The 18,944-nt window shown below is 36.3% G+C and overlaps 1 long non-coding RNA gene across 13 annotated transcripts in view; it reads right to left on the reverse strand.

Moving 5' to 3' along the window:
* The window catches only part of LOC137203598 (uncharacterized), a 220,998-nt gene that overhangs the window by 150,392 nt on the left and 51,662 nt on the right, over window positions 1-18,944 (reverse strand). For all 13 annotated transcript variants that reach the window (XR_010933199.1, XR_010933191.1, XR_010933195.1 and 10 more), the window contains exon 4: window positions 15,081-15,182. This is a non-coding gene — a long non-coding RNA (uncharacterized lncRNA). The remainder of the gene's footprint in view (window positions 1-15,080; window positions 15,183-18,944) is intronic.

The following is an 18,944-nucleotide window of genomic DNA, read 5'->3' on the forward strand; positions in this document are numbered from 1 at the left end:
CAGTGGCATGGACATATACACACTACCAAATGTAAAGTATATAGCTAGTGGGAAGCAGCCGCATAGCACAGGGAGATCAGCTAGGTGGTTTGTGACCACCTAGAGGGGTGGGATAGGGAGGGTGGGAGGGAGGGAGACGCAAGAAGGAAGAGGTATGGGAACATATGTGTATGTATAACTGATTCACTTTGTTATAAAGCAGAAACTAATACCATTGTAAAGCAATTATACTCCAATAAAGATGTTAAAAAAAAGAAAAATAATTTGAATACATTACATTTATAGACGCAGTTTGAAATGCTTAAAGGTATTTAATTAATCTACAAGCTTTAGATTATGGTTAAGAACTTGAGTTTTTTATTTCAGTAATTTGATTGATTTAGTATTTAAACTAATGTAATACTGGAATGACTTTTACTTTGGCCAAAAATCTATCCTTGTAGACAACCCCTCAATCCCTGTCCCAGAAACAAACTTAACAAGAAACCACCTTTCACATCAACAAGTTCACTAGCAGATTCAGAATTTAAAATATGGTAATAATTTATGATTCAAAAAATCTTTCATAAAATTTAACCCCTATATATGATATGATGTGGGGGGATGTTCTCAGAAGCTTTAGGGAAGGAGCACTAGAAAAAATTGTTCTTCTTCACTCATAGACAGTATATCTCAAAAGTCTACAGTAACCCCAATACGCAGTGGTGAAATCTTAGAATCATTTCCACTATGAGTTGGGAGCAATATCAGTCATCAAGTTCAATACCAGATTTTCTATTTAACATCATCTGGAGGTGCTAGACAATGCAATAATACACGAAAATGAAATAACAGTTATACAGCTTGGAAAAGAATAGTAAAATCTTAATACTTTACAAAATGTCTCATTTTCTACTTAAAAAAATTAAAATAAGTTACAGAAAAATATTAGAGCTAATAAGAGAATTTCATCCATTGCGGCAGCATACAAAATCAATGTACATTGTCAATGGCATCTGCAAACACTAATAAAAATTGGAAGACATGATTTTAAAAGATATAATGTAATACCAAAAACTATACATGAGAATACATATAACTAATTCAAAGAATTTTATATAGAATAAGTAAACATATTGAGAGGTTTAAAAGAAGATCTAAGTGAATAGAGAGTGAATTCCATATGTGTCCTGGAAGAATAATTTTGTAGAGATTCTAACTCTCTCCCAAATTAGCTATAATTTCAATGCTATTCCAACCAGAATCTAGTAGGTTTTATTAGACATGTACAAATAAACACATGAAATGTGTATTAATATGCATATGAAAAATACAGGGCAAAATAATTTTTAGAAATCTACATCTGTGGGGAACTTACTGAGTGTCAGACACTTTCCTAAGTACTTTAAATATAGTAACTCTTTTGAATCTGTAAAACCCCTAGGAGATAATGGTATCAACTACATTCAGAGGAGCTGATTGGTTAAGCAACTTGGCCAAGATCGGAGAATCAGTGTCAGAGCAAGAGTCTGAACTCTTTATCACTTTACTTCTCCAGTAAACAAACAAAAATATGCAGCTAAGAACAATTTAAAGAAGAACAAAGGAAGACTCATTTCACAAAGTATCTATACTTAGTTAAATGCAATGGAAAAGAGACATCCTAGTGGAGGGATAGAAAAATAGACCAATGGGATAGAAATGAAAGCCATGAAAGGGACTCATTTATACACCAGGACTCCACACATGATAAAGACTGAACTACATGTGAGAATTTAAAGGAGGCGCTATTCACAAGTTGTCTGGGAATACCGTCTATTCATTAGAAATCCACATTAGATTAGATCCCTACCTTGCAAGGTGCAGAAAAATAAAACCCAAATAGACTAAAGGTCTCAATATAAACATACAAATTATAATGATTTTGAAGTAAAAGTAGGAAAGTATCTTTGTGACATTTGGGAAAGAAGAATTTTTTTAGGTAAATCTTAGAAACCAAATACTATGGAGAAAAATAAAAGATTGATAAATTTGATTTTATTAAAATTCAAAACATCTCCAAGAAAAAGATATAATAAACAAGCTGAATAAAATAGACCACACACTAGAAAAAGATGTCTACCGTCTATTTAAGCAAGAAAAGATTACTATAAGAATAGACTGAACTCCTACAAATCCATAGAGAAAACTACATAGGAAAAGAGATGAAAAGGAGAGTAACAGAACAAAAAGTGGAACTGCTAATAAACTCATAAAAGGTGATGGTTGGCTTCATTAGTAATCAGAGACATATAACTAAGCCACAAAGTAAATACAATTAAATACCCAAAACACAGGAACAGATTAATGTCTGATAACAGAGTTTTGTCTCAAATGGAGGAAACAGGATTGTACCTTGTTTGAGGGGGTGTATATTGGTACAATGGTCTCAGGCAGCAACTTGGCAATATGTGGGAAAGCTGAAATTCACATATGCTAACCAGCCATCCTTTAAGTTAATGGTGGACCTTAGAGAATAGTCCCATCCATGTTCACTACATGCACAGAACTACTCTTTGTAGCGGTGTTTGAGAGAGGGCAAAAGTGGAAAAAGCGTAACCATCACTTAGAAGGTGAGCACATAATAACCTGATTTATTCATACAGTGGCATTTCATACAGCAGCTAAACTAAAAGAACTGAATCTATATTTGCTTAGCTAAATCCCACAATTATGAAGTATAGAGCAGAAAGCAAAGTTGCAAAAAGATATAAGCAAGAATAAAATATATATAACTTTTAAAAATTTCTGCAGTGTATATTATTTACAGATGCTTTTTCTAGGTACTAGAAGTACAGATGCAAATATAGGAAAGTTAAAACTATAATTCCAAACAGCGGTTAATTCTGAACTGTGATGGGGAGTGAAAAGATCATGTGAGGATTTTGTTTCGTTTTTTAAGAATGATACAAAGATATAAAAACTCGAAGGGATAAAGAGAAAAGGAGAAGGCCTATGTGTGTGTGAAATGAAGCAAATTGTTAATGATTTTTTAATCTCGGTGGGGGATACATAAGCATGTCTGATACTATTTTCTGCATTTTGGGGCATCTTTAGAATGCATCAGTAATTATAAAAAAATATGTGAACGGTTTATATCAATATATTCTAGAATTATATAAGTACTTTAGAAAAAATGTGAGGTTGTATGTGGGTGTATGTGGGAAACAAGTGCAATAGAATATATACAATAGTGCTGATTATACCAAATGTTCCTTAAATCTAGAACAGAGTTTCTACATTATTTTGATCTAAGTTTAATGTAAAATAATAATCTGATTTTATAGCAATTGCAAAGATCTTGGAGTATTAGTGTAACAGTTTTAACACATGCAATTGCTGCTGTCATTTCCATGGTATGCCTGGGCAAGATTTATTTTTGAAAAATGTATAAAGAGAGAAATATGAAATCCAGATGTATATAATGTGCAAATAATTTTAAAAAATAACTACAGCCTGCAAAAATAATATTTAATATAATTTAATAAAAAATGCTACTGAATTTTATTGAAAAGTGCTGAATTTATCATGATGGAAGATTCACTGAAACATTCTGAGAAAGTACTTAAAATATTAAGTTTATAGGTATATATAATGTATAGATATACATGAGAAAGTGAGAATGGGGAGGAAGGGAGACAGGGAGGGAGGGATGAAGGGAAGGAGAGAGAAAGACAGACAGACAGAGATTCAGAGAGAGGATGATTTGGAAAATTAAATGTGCTAGATTATATATTTTTAAAACCTCTTTGAATGCATCACATATTGGGCAGGAAGTAAGGACAGTCTTCAGAGGCTCCTCAACGACAACAGAGCAGGAATTCCAAGAGATGGGGAAGCCCAAACCAAAAGCTGCTTCAGTTATCATCAGAACCTGTGGTCTGCAGCAAGCACGGGGAAGGCATGGGGTCAGGAGATAGCCTGGGGCTTCTGCAAACTGAGAAGTGAGCTCGGCACCCCTTCCCCTAGCTCCCCAGGGCAGTCACCTCCTGGGTACCTGGAGAGTGACACCTTTAGTGGATAAACAAAACACAAAATGAAAATGGAGGCTTCAGGGAAAGCTGCTTCTCTAGATCTTGGAAACCCTATAACCTCAGGCTGGCTTTTGGTAGCAATACCAACCAGGTTGCTTGGCCTTCCTCAGTCAACAGAAATTGACTGGAGGCCAGACAAGAAACTCAGGCAAGGCTTTATTGGGGCTCCCTTGCCGGCTGCAGGAGGGAGCGAAAACAAGTAACAGGTTCCCTTGCTTGCTCCCCAAGGAGGGGCGAGCTCGTTCCCTATATGGGGTGAGGGTAAGTGTGTGTCCAGGGGTCAGGCCGGAGTGGTGGCTTAGGTGGTGTGCCCACCCCTTTGTGGTGTTGAGTGCAGGGGGGCACGTGTAGTACTCTGCTGTTGTTCTGACACCCAGTTTTTGCTCCTGGCTCTTCAGAAATGGCAGTTGAGTTTTTTTGTCCTTTTGTATCTTTTGGGTACAGAATTTGCCCCATCTGAGCATGCACACAGTTATTTTTAGTCCCATACAGTTTCTCTGTATTTTGTAGCTCGAGGAGAGGTGTGTTCAGCTGCAAGCATTGCAGCACTGCAGCAAAGGGTCCCAGGTCCCAGCCTGTCTCAGTAATAGGAGCTAGAATTCCCACCTTGTGTCAGGCTAAAAGGAAAATGGGATTTTAATGTAAAGTAGTCCTGGGTTAAAACTGTGTATGTAGCGCAGGCACCTGGAAGAAGCAACCACAAATTCTCTCTTAAGGAAGGTACCCTAAAGCTCCATGAAGAAATAGGAAATGTCAAACTCCAAGCACTGAAAATATTTAAATTTTCCGACATAAATACATAAAAGAAGTCAGTCTAGAAGGTATAAAAATATAAATGAAAATATTAGCGAAGTGTAAAAGGCTGCTAAAATGAAACAGACTTGAAAAATAACCTACAAATTTTACAAATAAAAAAATAACTGAGATTAAAAACTGATTGTAATTGACTTTAAAACCAAGTATGTGTGTAATCCAAGCAAAAATCTTAGTGACTTGGTAAGTATACTTGAAAAAAAAAAAAGAATTCTCTGAATGTAGGCCAGAAACATGAACAAGGAGCATTTTATAAAAAGGGGAAGGAGCAGAAGCACACATGACAGACTGAGAATGTCCAATGTATATCAAATTGGACTTGAGAAAGAGAACACCAAGAAAATGGTGGGGGAGACAAGGTTCAAAGACACAATTGCTGAGCATCTTGAGATGCAAAGCCAGTAAGCCCAGTGAACTCCCTATCTGTGAATACTGTAGACAAGCCATAGGGCACCAAAGGCAGTGAAGATATTTTATACTGCAGAATGAATAACATGAAAGACAAGTTCCACAGAGTAACGACAGTGAAACAGATAGAGGACTTCTCATCAGTGACAGCTAATGCCAGAATGCAGTGGAACAGTCTCCTCAAAATGCTGAGAAAAAAAATCTGTCAACCTGGAATTTTATACTCAGTGAACTCAAGAATGAGAACAAAATAAATAATATGTTCTTTTAAACAAAAACTGAGAGTTTATCACCAACAAACGCTCATTATAGAAACGTTTAGAAAAAAAGCAAAATGATTCCATATGGACAATGTGAATACTGTACAGGAGGTGTGGTGAGCAAAGAAGTGAAGAATGTGTGTAAATAGTTTACAAAGGCATCACTAGTACAAAGCAATAAAAGAGTGTCTAATTTGTGACATTAGAATATGACCAAACTATTTGAAAACATTGTATGAGTTGAAAAAGCTGATCACAGTTAAAGTAATTTAAGGTTCTTAAGTTATTTGAGAGTGTGGTATTAACAGGGCTCAAACTTTGACTTCATGAAGTAAAATGCACATGCTAAAATTCCTATGATACGCTTAAACAAACACAAATTTGAATTTATAGTTTTTTAAAGGGTAGAGGAAAAATAGGGATAAACTCCCCAACTAATCCACACAATGGCTGCAGGAAGAAAAGTAAAACATAGAAAAAGCAGGAATGAGATAGTAGAAATAAATCTAACTATACAGTAATCATCATAAATGGCAAAGAACTGAGTCATCCAGTTAAAAACAAAGATTGTCAGGCTCGATTAAAAATATCCAGCCATATGCTCTTTACAAAAGACACACCTAAAATAAATTTGAAAAATTTGCATCGTACAAAACACGGAAAGCAATCCAGCTAGTGTGCTTATAAAAATATAAATAAGCAAACAATTAGATATCTAAAATCATTCTGACAAAATGCTATCTCAAGAAGAAATAAAAGTGTAAGTTATCCTGTATCATTAAAGAAATTAACTTAGTAATTCACAACATTTCCACCAAGAAAATAATAATCTCAGAGAATATTTTTGAGATCTACCAATCATACAGAAAATCTAATTCCTTTTAAAGAAATCTTTCCAGAATACATGAAAAGAGGACATGTTCTTAAAGTATTTTATGAGACAAATGATGCCTTACTATCACAACCAGAATAATGCAATAGAAGTGAGGAAATGTGGTGTCCAATCTCACAAGTATGTCAAAAAAAATGTAGGATCACCCCTGCAAGTTTTTTAACATAAGAAAAATAATTTAGGTAATTTACCACATCAACAAATTAACAGAAATAAGCCAAGTGATCACCTTATTAATGCAGAAAAAATATGTGATAAACTTGAACAATCACTCATGATACAAATGTTAGCAAATTGAGAATAGAAGATTTCTTTAATCCAATAGACATTATCTACAAAAATCCCTGTAACAACCATCCTGTTTCATGGTGGAATGTAAATATTCCCTTTACTATCAGGTCATCTGTGCCCAAAACAAGCATGTTTGCTTTTCTCTGCACCATTGTTAGCCATTACAGTGTGATTAGAAAAATCAAAATTATGGGGATTAAAAAAGAAGCTACACATAAGCTATTGTTTAGAAATCACATGATGGTTTTAGCCCAAAACACACACATATAATTGGGATTAATAAGACACACTAGCAGTGTTTTAAGACATAGAAATAAACAACACAAAATGTCAGCAAAAACCAATACACAATGAGATTTTTAAGAATACATTTTTTTAGGAAAATGTAAATGTATTAGATATCTAAAAGTGAATTACTTTAGAAGATGTGAAATAATTATGGAGAATACTATAAAATCATTTTAATACAAAAAAAACCCCTTGAAAATATCTAATACATGAAGAGTTTTGCCATGATCTTACATATTTAATCCCATAAAAAATTCAGTTATCTCCAAACTGTTCCCTAAATCAGTGTAATTCTACCAAAATTCCAGCCATCGTTTCATGAATTGTATATTCTGTTTGTCAATTTATATGAGAAAACAAAGGGCCAAAGATATCCAATACATTTCTGAAGAGGAACTAGGCTGGGGTGGTAGTGGGGATCTCCCTTCAACAGGTATCAAGAATTGACAGCAAGCTATAATGATGAGAAGAATTCAAGAACACTAAAATACACCATGAAAACAGTACAGAGGTCAGAAACAGACCAAGGCCTAAAGAGAAACCTAGGCCAGGTGCCACTGCAGATCACCAGGAAAAATCTGAGCCACTCAATAACGTGCTGATCATTGCTTATATAAGTGTGAAAAATATTAGACGTCTATTTTACACCATGCCAAAAAATATATTTTAGATGTATTAAAGATATGACCATAAAGAACAAATATTTAAGCTTTTAGAAAAAAAATATTTAAAAAGAAAATCATCATTTGTATCTCAAAAAGCGTTGCTATGGAAAACCACAGATCGCCTCTCCTGACTCTTGCTCTTCTGCTAGGGAATCAGGTCTAGATCTTATTATTTGATATCTTCCTGTAACATAGAGCTGAGTCGACAGAATAATTCTTATTCTTGACAATAATTCTTGTCACTTGTTACAACACTAACATCATATGCAATCAGGTGAGAGCAAGTATGTGTGAGATTTCTTCCTCTGATCACACGAGAGGAATAGCAACTGGGGTAGAGTGGGTTATTATCGGGTCTGCAGACAGACACCTGATGTGGCCTGGTGTTCAGGGCTGCTTTTACAACACATAGAGATATGAAGGCAATAAAGAATTTAAAATTCAACACTATCCATTCCACAGGAGGGATCTGAGATTCATGAAGCTCTATATCCGTTGCCAAATCATCCTTCTAATATCTTTTGAGGATGAGAACTTAGGTCATTTCTAAATTACAAAGATGAAATAGAAAAACCTGGACATTGAAAATGGCATTGAAAACATATTCAATGGTACCCTCCAAGTTTGTGTGGGTATGTATATGTGCAAACTTGGAAATTCATATTTGGCCTATGACAAATATGCTCTGCTCATTCAAATAGTTAATTAACCAGATAGGTACAAGTATTATTATATCATGGGTGCTGGGCAATCAAGAATTCTTAGAAGACAGCTGCACATGAAACTCTGTAGCCCTTTGCTGGAAACGCCAGGAATACAGATTGAAGGCTCCAGTCACCCACAGCTGGCAACTCTATTCCTCTTCTGTGCAGCTTTCAAAAGGCATCAGAGCATCATGTATCATATTAGTCCACAAAATTACAGATGACATTAGAAATAATAATGATTTATGATATAATAAAAGGAAATCATTTTTATGAAATTTAACAATTTGTGTGTGTATTTAATCTTCAGCATGTGCCCCAAGCCCCTATAATCACTAATGAGAGTTATGTTTTGATGTCACACGGAAAACAGACCTTTGAGATTATACTGCCTGAGCCCTTAAGAACCAGTGGTGTCTTCTGAAAATAAAACAAACCAAAAGCCTTTTTAGCCATGCAATGCAAACTGGACAAACTCTTTAATAATTTGGGAATAAAATTATTTTAACAAATACTTTAAAATAGTTTACCAGTTCAATTTTTTTTAAGTGTGTAATGGGATATTTGGATGCAAGGAGGGTATGCAGTCAGTGGATAAAAAACAAGCATTTCATGTACTATTATTTAACAAAAACAAGGTTATTTTGATTTAACTTGTGCTATTTGTTAAATAGACTTGATTTTTAGAGCAGTTTTAGGTTCACAGCCAAGCGAGGTTAAGGTACAGAAACAGGTATACCCCCTGCACCCATACAGGCCCGGCCTTCCCCGCTATCAACACTCCCCAATAGATGGTATGCTCGTTAAATAAATGACCCAACACTGCAACATCATTATTACTCAAAATCCATAGTTCACATTAGGGTTCACTCTTGGTGTTGTGCATTCCACAGGTTTTCACAAACATATAATGACATGTATCCACCATTATCATATCATACAGAATAACTTTATTGCCCTAAAATCCCTCTGTGCTCCAAGTATTTACCTCTCCATCTGTCCCTCCTACCTGGCAACCACTGATCTTTTTCCTGTCTCCATAGTTTTGACTTTTCTAGAATGTCATAGCATTGGAATCCTACAGTCTGTAGCCTTTTCAGATTGGCTTCTTTCACTTAGTAATATGTATTTATATTTCCTCCATGTCTTGTCATGGCTTGAGAGCTCATTCATTTTTAGCTCAGAATAATAGCCCATTGTCTGGATGTGCCACAGTTTATTTATCCATTCACCTACTGAAGGACATCTTGGTTGCTTCCAAATTTTACCAATTATGAATAAATTATGAATCCATGTACAGGTTTTTGTGTAGACATGTTTTCAGCTCCTTTGAGTAAATACTAAGGAGCACAATTGCTGGATCATATTGTGAGATTATGTTTACTTTTGTAAGAAACTGCCAAACTGTCTTCCAATGTGGTTGCACCATTTTGCATTTCCAGCTGCAATGAATGAGAGTTCCTGTTGCTCCACGACCTCACCAGCATTTGGTGTTGTCAGTGTTCCAGATTTTGTCCATCCCCATAGGTGTGTAGTGGTTTGTCTTAATTTGCAATTCTCTCATGACATAGGATGTGGAGCATCTTTCATGTGCTTATTTGCCAACTGTATATTCTTTGATGAGGTGATTTGCCTTATGTTTTAAACCCCTACATGATGCTAAAATGTATATGCCCCTTTCTACCAGCAATAATTCTTTATCATTTCACTGGAAATAGATACAAACTTATCTTAAAAACACCTTGCTGATCTTACACTCTGATAAAGCATACGCTAAAATCATAAAACGTTATAATGTTTAAAACACTTACATAAAGCTCACACTTTCCCACTGAAGATGTGTCTACAAGGGTAAACATCTTCATACTACTGATAACTTCTTTATTTGACCTCATAACATTCATGGCAACAATTGCGAAATTCAGATTACAATTCAACACCAATTTGACCATTCAAGAAAGTGATTCTGTATTAAGACCAAATTCAACTGAAAGACTAAATTCTGTCAAAAAAATGTACATTGCCCTTCATCCAAGCATTACAACATATTACTATGTTCAAGTAAAAAAACAGTACTTTTTGTAAATCAACTATACCTCAATTAAAAAATAAAGAAAGAAAAAAAAGCACTTCAGAAATAATTCAACTTAAAAATCTGAAGAAATAAAAGTTCCATTTAAAAAAAAACAGAACTAAAATTATCACAGTATTAAACATTGTTTAATATAACACACTGACTAGTCAGTTTTACACCAACTGCTGCATATAGTACACCAACTGAGATGTAATAAAAAAAATTAGAAGTGGTTCTTTGCATAATTTTGATACAGAAACATACAGCTGACACCTTCTCTGTAGTATTCAATAACCTAGTATTAGAATTTTCATGCAGGAAAGACGGACTGAATTGCTGCCACACAAGGCAGCTGAGACCAGACCACTTCCAGTATTGTGGGGAACTTGCATTGTAACCCTGATATTGTAATAATCTACTTTAGTTACAGAACAAGGCAGATCTGCGAGACTCTATGGAGGATGATATTGTCTCCACTGACAGATGTCCTGGATCGAGACCCAGATGTTTTCACAAGAGGATATAAAGAAAGAGAACTGTTTAGTCTTGTGTGAATATCCATACATACATTGATCCAAGTAAGCCTCCTTGAGAACTCGGGGCCTTGCAGGAGAGCAGCCTCTCTCACGGACTCTGATTAGTTCAGTGTAGTTAATATCAATACATGTTGCATAGCTGTATAGTCACGTTTTCTTGTCTTACTAAACAGTCAGTTGTTCTGCTAACCAGTCTCATGATTTGTGCTGCCTAAGTTAGCCTGGATTCCAAGCAATTGAGTTAGTCTTTTGGTTAAATTGATTTTTCTACCAAGGCCGTCAGCTCTCTGCTCAAAAGGCAGAGGGAGGCAAGAGTCATTACTTAGAAAGGTCCAGGTAAAAACCCTTGTTCATAGGATAAAAATCACTTTCTGTATCTCTTTTGGTGGTTAGATCATTGAGATACATGTCAAAATATGAAATATTTGCAAAACATAAATATAGTGACATGTATTGCTAATATGGATTAAACTTTTCTAAACAGAAGAGTAGTGGCTATTCGGCAACCAATGTATCAGGAGTATTTTCAGAACATGAAGCTGACAATGACATATATGATAGGTCCAAGGGGAGGGATGAGTTACAGTGGACACATTAACCCTGGAAAAAGGTAATTAAAAGCGAATCACCCTGGTGATGGTGGAAAGGAAGGGCAGATGCCAGAACCATTTAAGAAATTAGCCATCAGGCTGGGGAACTCTTCAGATGTTCCTTCTCGGGGAAGAGAAGAAGAGTTCTGCATGACTTCAAACTTTCCACCTTGCTGGCCACGCACGGCAGTGCCTCCATATTTGCCTTTATCTCAGGCTGTGTTTCCGCACAACAGGACCACGTGGCCCCCTGTACAGATGGAATTTTGTCAATTCTCAAATTGTGTGATGAATGCATGAAAAGAACCAACTTGCTTCCAAAAATTGGCTTCATTACTCAAACCACTGTTTTCATAATCCTTAGGTATTTATTTTCCTTCTGATAAAAGGTAGTGGAGAATACAAAGGCATGTGTAAAGTAGCATACAATTCCGTTTTTACCCGTTAGAAAATTCAGATAACCTATAATGCTCCTGCCCTCTATAGCACAGTGCTTAACCAACTACCAACCTCTGTTTTTTCAATCTAAATATTCTTAACTCCATCCTCCTTCATTTTTTCTGCCTTTGTCCTAAACTTGGCCATCTTTCCCAAGCACTGAAAACCAATCCTTATTTCAAGAAAGATAGGTAAGTCCTTCTATCCTTTTCAGATATAACACTGTCTTTTCTAGCATCTCTCTACACTCCTACTAATGAATGGGCCTCTGTTTCCTTCTATATATTCAGCCCCCACCTGTAGTCCACTTGGAACTTTCTGGTTTCCTGAGTGAAAGTCTCTGTCCTGGAAACGTGTTTAATATCACAGGATGGCAGGACTACAGCCCTGTATCAATTTTGTCAGTTCCCCCTCCAGAAAGAAGAGTGTGACAAACTGTCTCTGGCCACAGTGGAGGGCAGGGAAGACATCTCCTGATTCCAACTAGTCTGCAGTTTGCCTGAAACACTGGTTGCCTTTTAGCACATTCTCCAGACAAAATGTTCTTCATGGAATAATGCCCTCAACTTTCTGCTGGACTAAAGGGGAGTCCATTCCTACGAGCTTCGGGCCCTGTCAGGGGTGAGTGCACGCCAGCTGCCGCTGCCAGCCAAGGGTCTGCTCCACAGGAAACGCCTTGACAGAAATGGAAATAATCCAAGGGTAAACGGGTTTGGGGGAGAGGATGACTCACTCAGTAGTGGGTCTTTTGAGTTTGATATATTATGAATATTCATCTTAACAGCTATGAAAATACCATCTTAGCCAAGTGTCTGAGAGCCCACAAAGCTTGTTACACTATAGCACCATGTGCCTGAGAGAAACTGACCTAATTCTGCTTATTTTTCTTGTCTCAGTTTCCTTGGGAGTTGTATACGTGAGAACACATAAAATATGTTTTCTGCACCTTAAGACATTATTTGAAGTTTTATTTTGGGTATCGTGTAGACAAAATATCGGGATGACTGACTGAAACGTTTCTTTTCATTCAGACTAAAATATTCTATTTGATTGATCTTAGAGGTACCAAACAATTGAATTCCTAAAAAAATCATTTACAAAATCTCCAGGATGCAAAATGATTGACTGCATTTTCACCTTTAAAAGCTACAGTTTGTTTTCTTTTTTTACTGCAGTCTGTCTTTACTGGGGAGGGAATGATGAGAGGCGGGGCAGGGAGGGGGGCATCCAAAAGAGAAGTGAAGAAGAAGTGATGGGTTGACATAATTCAGAAGTATTTCATAAGGCACATAGACGATGAGCAATTTTACCAGCCGTAAGAGGTTATTAACAAGACTCTTCTGGAATAAAATACAGTGGTGCTTTTTGCAATATCCCCAGACAAGTAAAAATGTAGATTTGGCCTCATCTCTAAATCAAGTGAATATCAAAAGGAAAGCAAGCGACTGTGACAAATTCTGCAATGCCCAGTGTCAGCAACAGAACCCGAGATCCAATTCACTCAGTCATAACTACAGAGAAGGTATGAAATGAAATACACATTCCAAATAGGTCCCAGACCATCGAAGGCTTTAAAGGTAATCACCTAACCCTTCGTTACAAGTAGAAATCTAGCATGAATTAGTAAACTTCAGTATTTATTGCTCAGGGTTACTCCCCTGCTTAGAGTACATAATTGAATCAGAGAGTTTTGAAATTTGCAAGTTAATAAAAATGTGTGTTTATATCTATACCTTTCCCCAAGAGGAAGATTTGAAGAAGCATATCCTTGTAGATTAGAGACAATCTTTGTAAAGCTCCCTTTGTATTCTCTTTAATATATAAGAACTATTTAGCAGCAGAGAAAATGTGCTATGTGTACAAAAACAAAACCACAAAAAGGAAAAAAAGGAGAAATCTCTAAGCTAGAAAAAAAATAAAGGCAGGAAGAAGAAGAGAAATAAAACAATAACAATACAGTGTTGCATACATAATTAAAATGGTATAAATAGGGTTCTTAATATAGCATATTGGTAATTAAATTTTAGTTTCTGGCAGGTTTTACATGAAGATTTTTAAAATTATTTTTATTAATTTCATGGTAGAATACTAATTCTATTCTCAATCATAGATGTTTACATAAAACTAGAGAAAAAACAAAACAAAAACCAATTAAAAATGATTTAAAATGTGTTCTACACCAAGTTTGTGTTATATCTAACATACCTTATATATCATATCATATGAATCATATTCTAATTCAAAATACCTTTAAAATATCATTGGTTTGAAAACTGTTTTATAAGTTTAGGCCCACCAAATCATGGTAATTGTTTTGATAAAATGTACTTCCTTACAGAATACAGCGGTTATTTTAAATACACGAAGATGCACACCCTACCCCCCCTCAAACATACTGTCTGTGATATTGAAAGTAACTTTAAAATCCCATAACATGTGATTACTTTAGACATTTTTGTGAGCCCTTTCTATTAGATGTTCTTGCTTTTGTTCTGATAGCTAATCAAGCTATCAGAGATTATAATAACCAAAAGTCAAAACTAAGCATTTCATGAGGATACGAAACAAATCTGTGTGAATGATCATGACGTCATGCACAAGATACAAAATTCTAGATTAACTATGTTCTTATTTTGGTTTACAATTATGTTATCACCGCTGACTAAAATTAAAAGGACACACAATGTCAACAAGAATGGGAAGCACTGGAACTCTCAAAAATTAGCAGTATCAACTAAAACTGAACAAATATCCCCTTCTGGTTCATTCATTTTACTCCCAGATACATATGCAATAGATGGGATACCTTTTGTCTGCCAAAAGCAGCCCTGCTCACAAAAGCCCCACAGTGAGATCAACCTCCATACTCATCTCAGGAGAGGGATACATGAACCTTTGAATATTAACACAGGAGAACACCCCACAAACCACTGTGGCTTGCAACAGGGCAAGCCTGACTAACGTCATGTTGAGACATTATAGTCAGACACAAAAGCACACGTTCCATTTCTATGAAATTCCAAAACAGGCAAAATCATTCTTTTGTCTAGAGATCGGAATAGAGGTTACCTTGAGGTGGGAGTTATTGTTGGGAAGTAGGGTAGGAAGCCGGTTGGAAGCCGAGGAGTGTCCCGGATCAGGATCAGGGTTATGGATCCAGGATGTACATGCCTGTAAAAGTGCATTGGGAGGGACCTTAAGATCTGCATGTAGTTGTAACTCAGTTAAATACACAAACACAGGAGTAAATGCCTGAAGGAATTAAAACAAAACAATAATCAAGGTTAATTTCGTGTGGTAGGATTGTGACTAGGGCTGGTTTCCTTCCCTATACTCTTTTTCTTCTCTCAACTTTTAAAATGAACACATACTATCCTACTTTTATCATCAGAACCAACCCATAAACATTTTTTATAACAGAGAAGTTGCCATAATGAGAGAAATTAAGGCAAGAATAAAACTTGCATTTTATATATTTTATAAAATTGATTCATCCTGTTCAAAGTCCAGGTCAGCATGTTTTTGCTCATTTTGTACTTGTCATTCCTAAGTTTTAATTTATGGGAAGGAACATGTATAAAGAGTGGCTTACTATTTAGTTTACAGAATAGATTTTTTCTTTTTTCTAGAACAACATGTTATCTGTTTCCTGGAGGCCTTTTGTCTTTTTCAATGCATTCATAAAAACTGCCCCAAAGATTTAACTCATATGGCTTCGGGGAGAGGTCTTTACTGAAGATGAGAAGGGCCGTGTTGTCTCTCTGAACGTCACTGTGGTTTGTTCAAATTGAGAACAGCTGTGCAGAGGAAATGGCTCTCTAATTAGAACAATGTGTGAAGCGAGCCGAGGGAGGTGGGAAGGGTGATTGAATAGCTCTTGAACCAAGTTCCAAGACTTCAGGATAAGTTTTGTGTCTATGGGCTGATGTTGAGCACACATCTGTTTCCACCCACTGTGGACTCCTTGGGTTCAGAACAATGGACTTTTATCCAGATACACCTCTTGAAAAAGTGTTGCCTCACCTGTTATGTTACTTGTACTTTTAAATTGAGATGTTTTACTGAGATGAGTGTAGATTCACATGCAGTTGTAAGAAATACTTTCCTCATTGTTAACATTTTGTAAAACTACAGTACAATATTATAGCCAGGATCTTGACGTTAATACAACCCGTCCATCTTATTCAGATTATCCACATTTTATCTGTACTTGTGTGTGTGTGACAATTTTATCCCATGTACAGCTTTGTGTGTCCTCCACCACAGTCAAGAACTGAACACAAGGATCCATCATATTGCCCTTTGGTAACTATACCCACCCACCCCCCATCCTTAAACCTTGGCAACCACTAATATGTTCATTTCCCAAATTTTGTTATTTCAAAACTGTTACGTAAACGGAATAATGTGTATGTAACATTGTGGGATTGACTTTCTCCACTAACTCATCATAACTTCCTGGGGAGTCATCAAGTTGTTCCATATATCAATAGCTCATTACTTTGTAGTGCTGAGTAAATACTCCATGGAATGTGTGTTGTAGACCAGCAGTCTCCAACCTTTTTGGCACCAGGGACTGGTTTTGTGGAAGACAATTTTTCCATGGACGGAGTGGTCGGGGGATGGTTCAGGCGGTAATGCGAGCAATGGGGAGCAATGGGGGAGCAGCAGATGAAGCTTCACTCCCTCCGCTTACCTCCTGCTGTGCGGCCTGGCTCCTAACAGGCCTCTGACCACTAGGGGTCTGAAGCCCCAGGGGTTGGGGGCCCCAGTTGTAGACTATTTAACCATCCACTTGATTAAATACATCTGAGTCATTTCCAGTTACTTGGCTGTTACAAAGAAAATTGCTCTTCACTTTTGTATACTGTTTTACCTATGAAAATAAGTTTTCATTTCTCTGGGATAAATGCCTGAGTGTGTTCACTGGGTTTTATGTTAATTGCATGTTTAGGCTTATACGAAATTGCCAAATTATTTCAGAGTGGTTGTGGCATTTCACATTGCCACCAGCAATGTGGAAGTGATCCAATTTCCATACTTCCTCACCAACCTTTGGTATTGTCACTATTTTTGTTTGTTTTAGCTGTTCCCATAGGTGTATAGTGAGTGACCTCTCATGGTGGTCTTAATTGGCATATTCCTAATGGATAGTGACATCAAAAATATTTTCATGTGTTTATTTGTCATCTATATACCTTTATCAGTGAAATGTCTCTTTGTGTCTTTTGCCCGTTTTTTGAACTGGATTCTTTCTTTTTTTATTGTTTTTGTTTTTGTTTTGTTTTGTTTTGTTTCACAGTACGTGGGCCTCTCACTGCTGTGGCCTCTCCCGTTGCGGAGCACAGGCTCCGGACGTGCAGGCCCAGTGGCCACGGCTCACGGGCCCAGCCGCTCCACGGCACGTGGGATCCCCCCGGACCGGGGCATGAACCCGTGTGCCCTGCACCAGCAGACGGACTCTCAACCCCTGCGCCACCAGGGAAGCCCTGGATTCTCTCTTTACTGTTGAATTTTGAGAGTTCTTTATATACTCTAGTTACCAGTCTTTTTTCAGATGTGGCTTGCAAACACTTTCTCCCAGGCTGTATCTTGTCTTTTGATACTCTTCACATGGGCTTTCATGGAGGAATAGTTTTTAATTTTTAAGTCCAATTTATTAATTCTTCCTTTGAGGATCATGCTTTTGGTGTCAATTGTAAGAATTCTAACCTTCCTCAATCCTGAAAATTTTTTACTATCTATTTGTTCTAAAAGTTTTATAGTTTTACATACATTTCAGCCATTATTTCATTGAATAATCTTTCAGTCCTACTCTCTTTCTGTAATAATACAATCATTGGATCTTTTGCTAGTGTCCTGTAGGTCTCTGAGTCTCTGTTCCTTTTTTTTTCAGTCTATTTCTTTTGTTGTTCAACTTGGGTGAATTCTCTTGATCATTGCTCAAGTTCTTCACTCCTACCCTCTGTCATCTGCACTCTACTATCAAGCCTATCTAGCAAGGTTTTCTTTTTTGTTGTTTGTTTTGGTTTTTTTGCTGTTATTGTAACTTCTGGTTTCAAGAATATTAGTAATTGATTATCTAAGCATTTTATGATGACTGCTTTAAAATCATTGTCAGGTAATACCAACATCTGATGTATCTTGATGCCGGAATCAGTTGCTTGTCTTTCTCATTCAAATTGTGGTTTTCTTGGTTCTTGGGTTCTTGGCATGACGGGTTATTTTTCATTGTACTCTGGACATTGTCTTATGTTAGGAGATTCCATGTCCTATTTAAATCTTTTATTTTAGCAGGTGATTACCCTATTTAGATTTATTACACTGGTACTGACCTACTTTTGTGTGTTGTGGTTCCAATGACAGTTTAATTTTCAGAGCTTTTGGTGTGTCATTTTGGTAGAATTGGTTAATCTGATGCTACCATGTTGTTCCTTCAGCCCTGGGGTTCCACATTAGTTCAACTTCCTCTTACCACCTTTCAGAGTTCCCTTTCAGTTGTCTTTTGCATAATTTCCAGGAATTATAGTTGTACTTAGTGTGAAGAAGCAAGGTGAAACAAGTCTATGTCATCCTGTTCAGACTGAAAGTCCTAGCTGTTAGTTTTTGAAAGATAATTGATAGTTTATATATACTGAGAAAAATCCAATATCTATTGATGTTATTTCATGCGCTACCACAAAATGCTAATAAAAAAGTGTGGTCTCAGTACTTAACATATACAGTAAAGAAACCATGATGCTCCTTTTCAAAATCCAAAAACCTTGACTTTTGAAGTGTTTTTTCTTCTATTTTACACAACTTATTTTTCACTTATTTGAGTGCTGGGTGTAATGCACATAAAATGCAAAAGAAATGGAAATGAGTTTATTTTGTTGCTGCTGCTCCTTCTCATATCCTTCTTCATATATTAAATACGATACTGAATCCTAT

This window comes from Pseudorca crassidens, chromosome 1 (assembly GCF_039906515.1).
Source record: "Pseudorca crassidens isolate mPseCra1 chromosome 1, mPseCra1.hap1, whole genome shotgun sequence".
Taxonomy (NCBI): Eukaryota; Metazoa; Chordata; class Mammalia; order Artiodactyla; family Delphinidae; genus Pseudorca; species Pseudorca crassidens.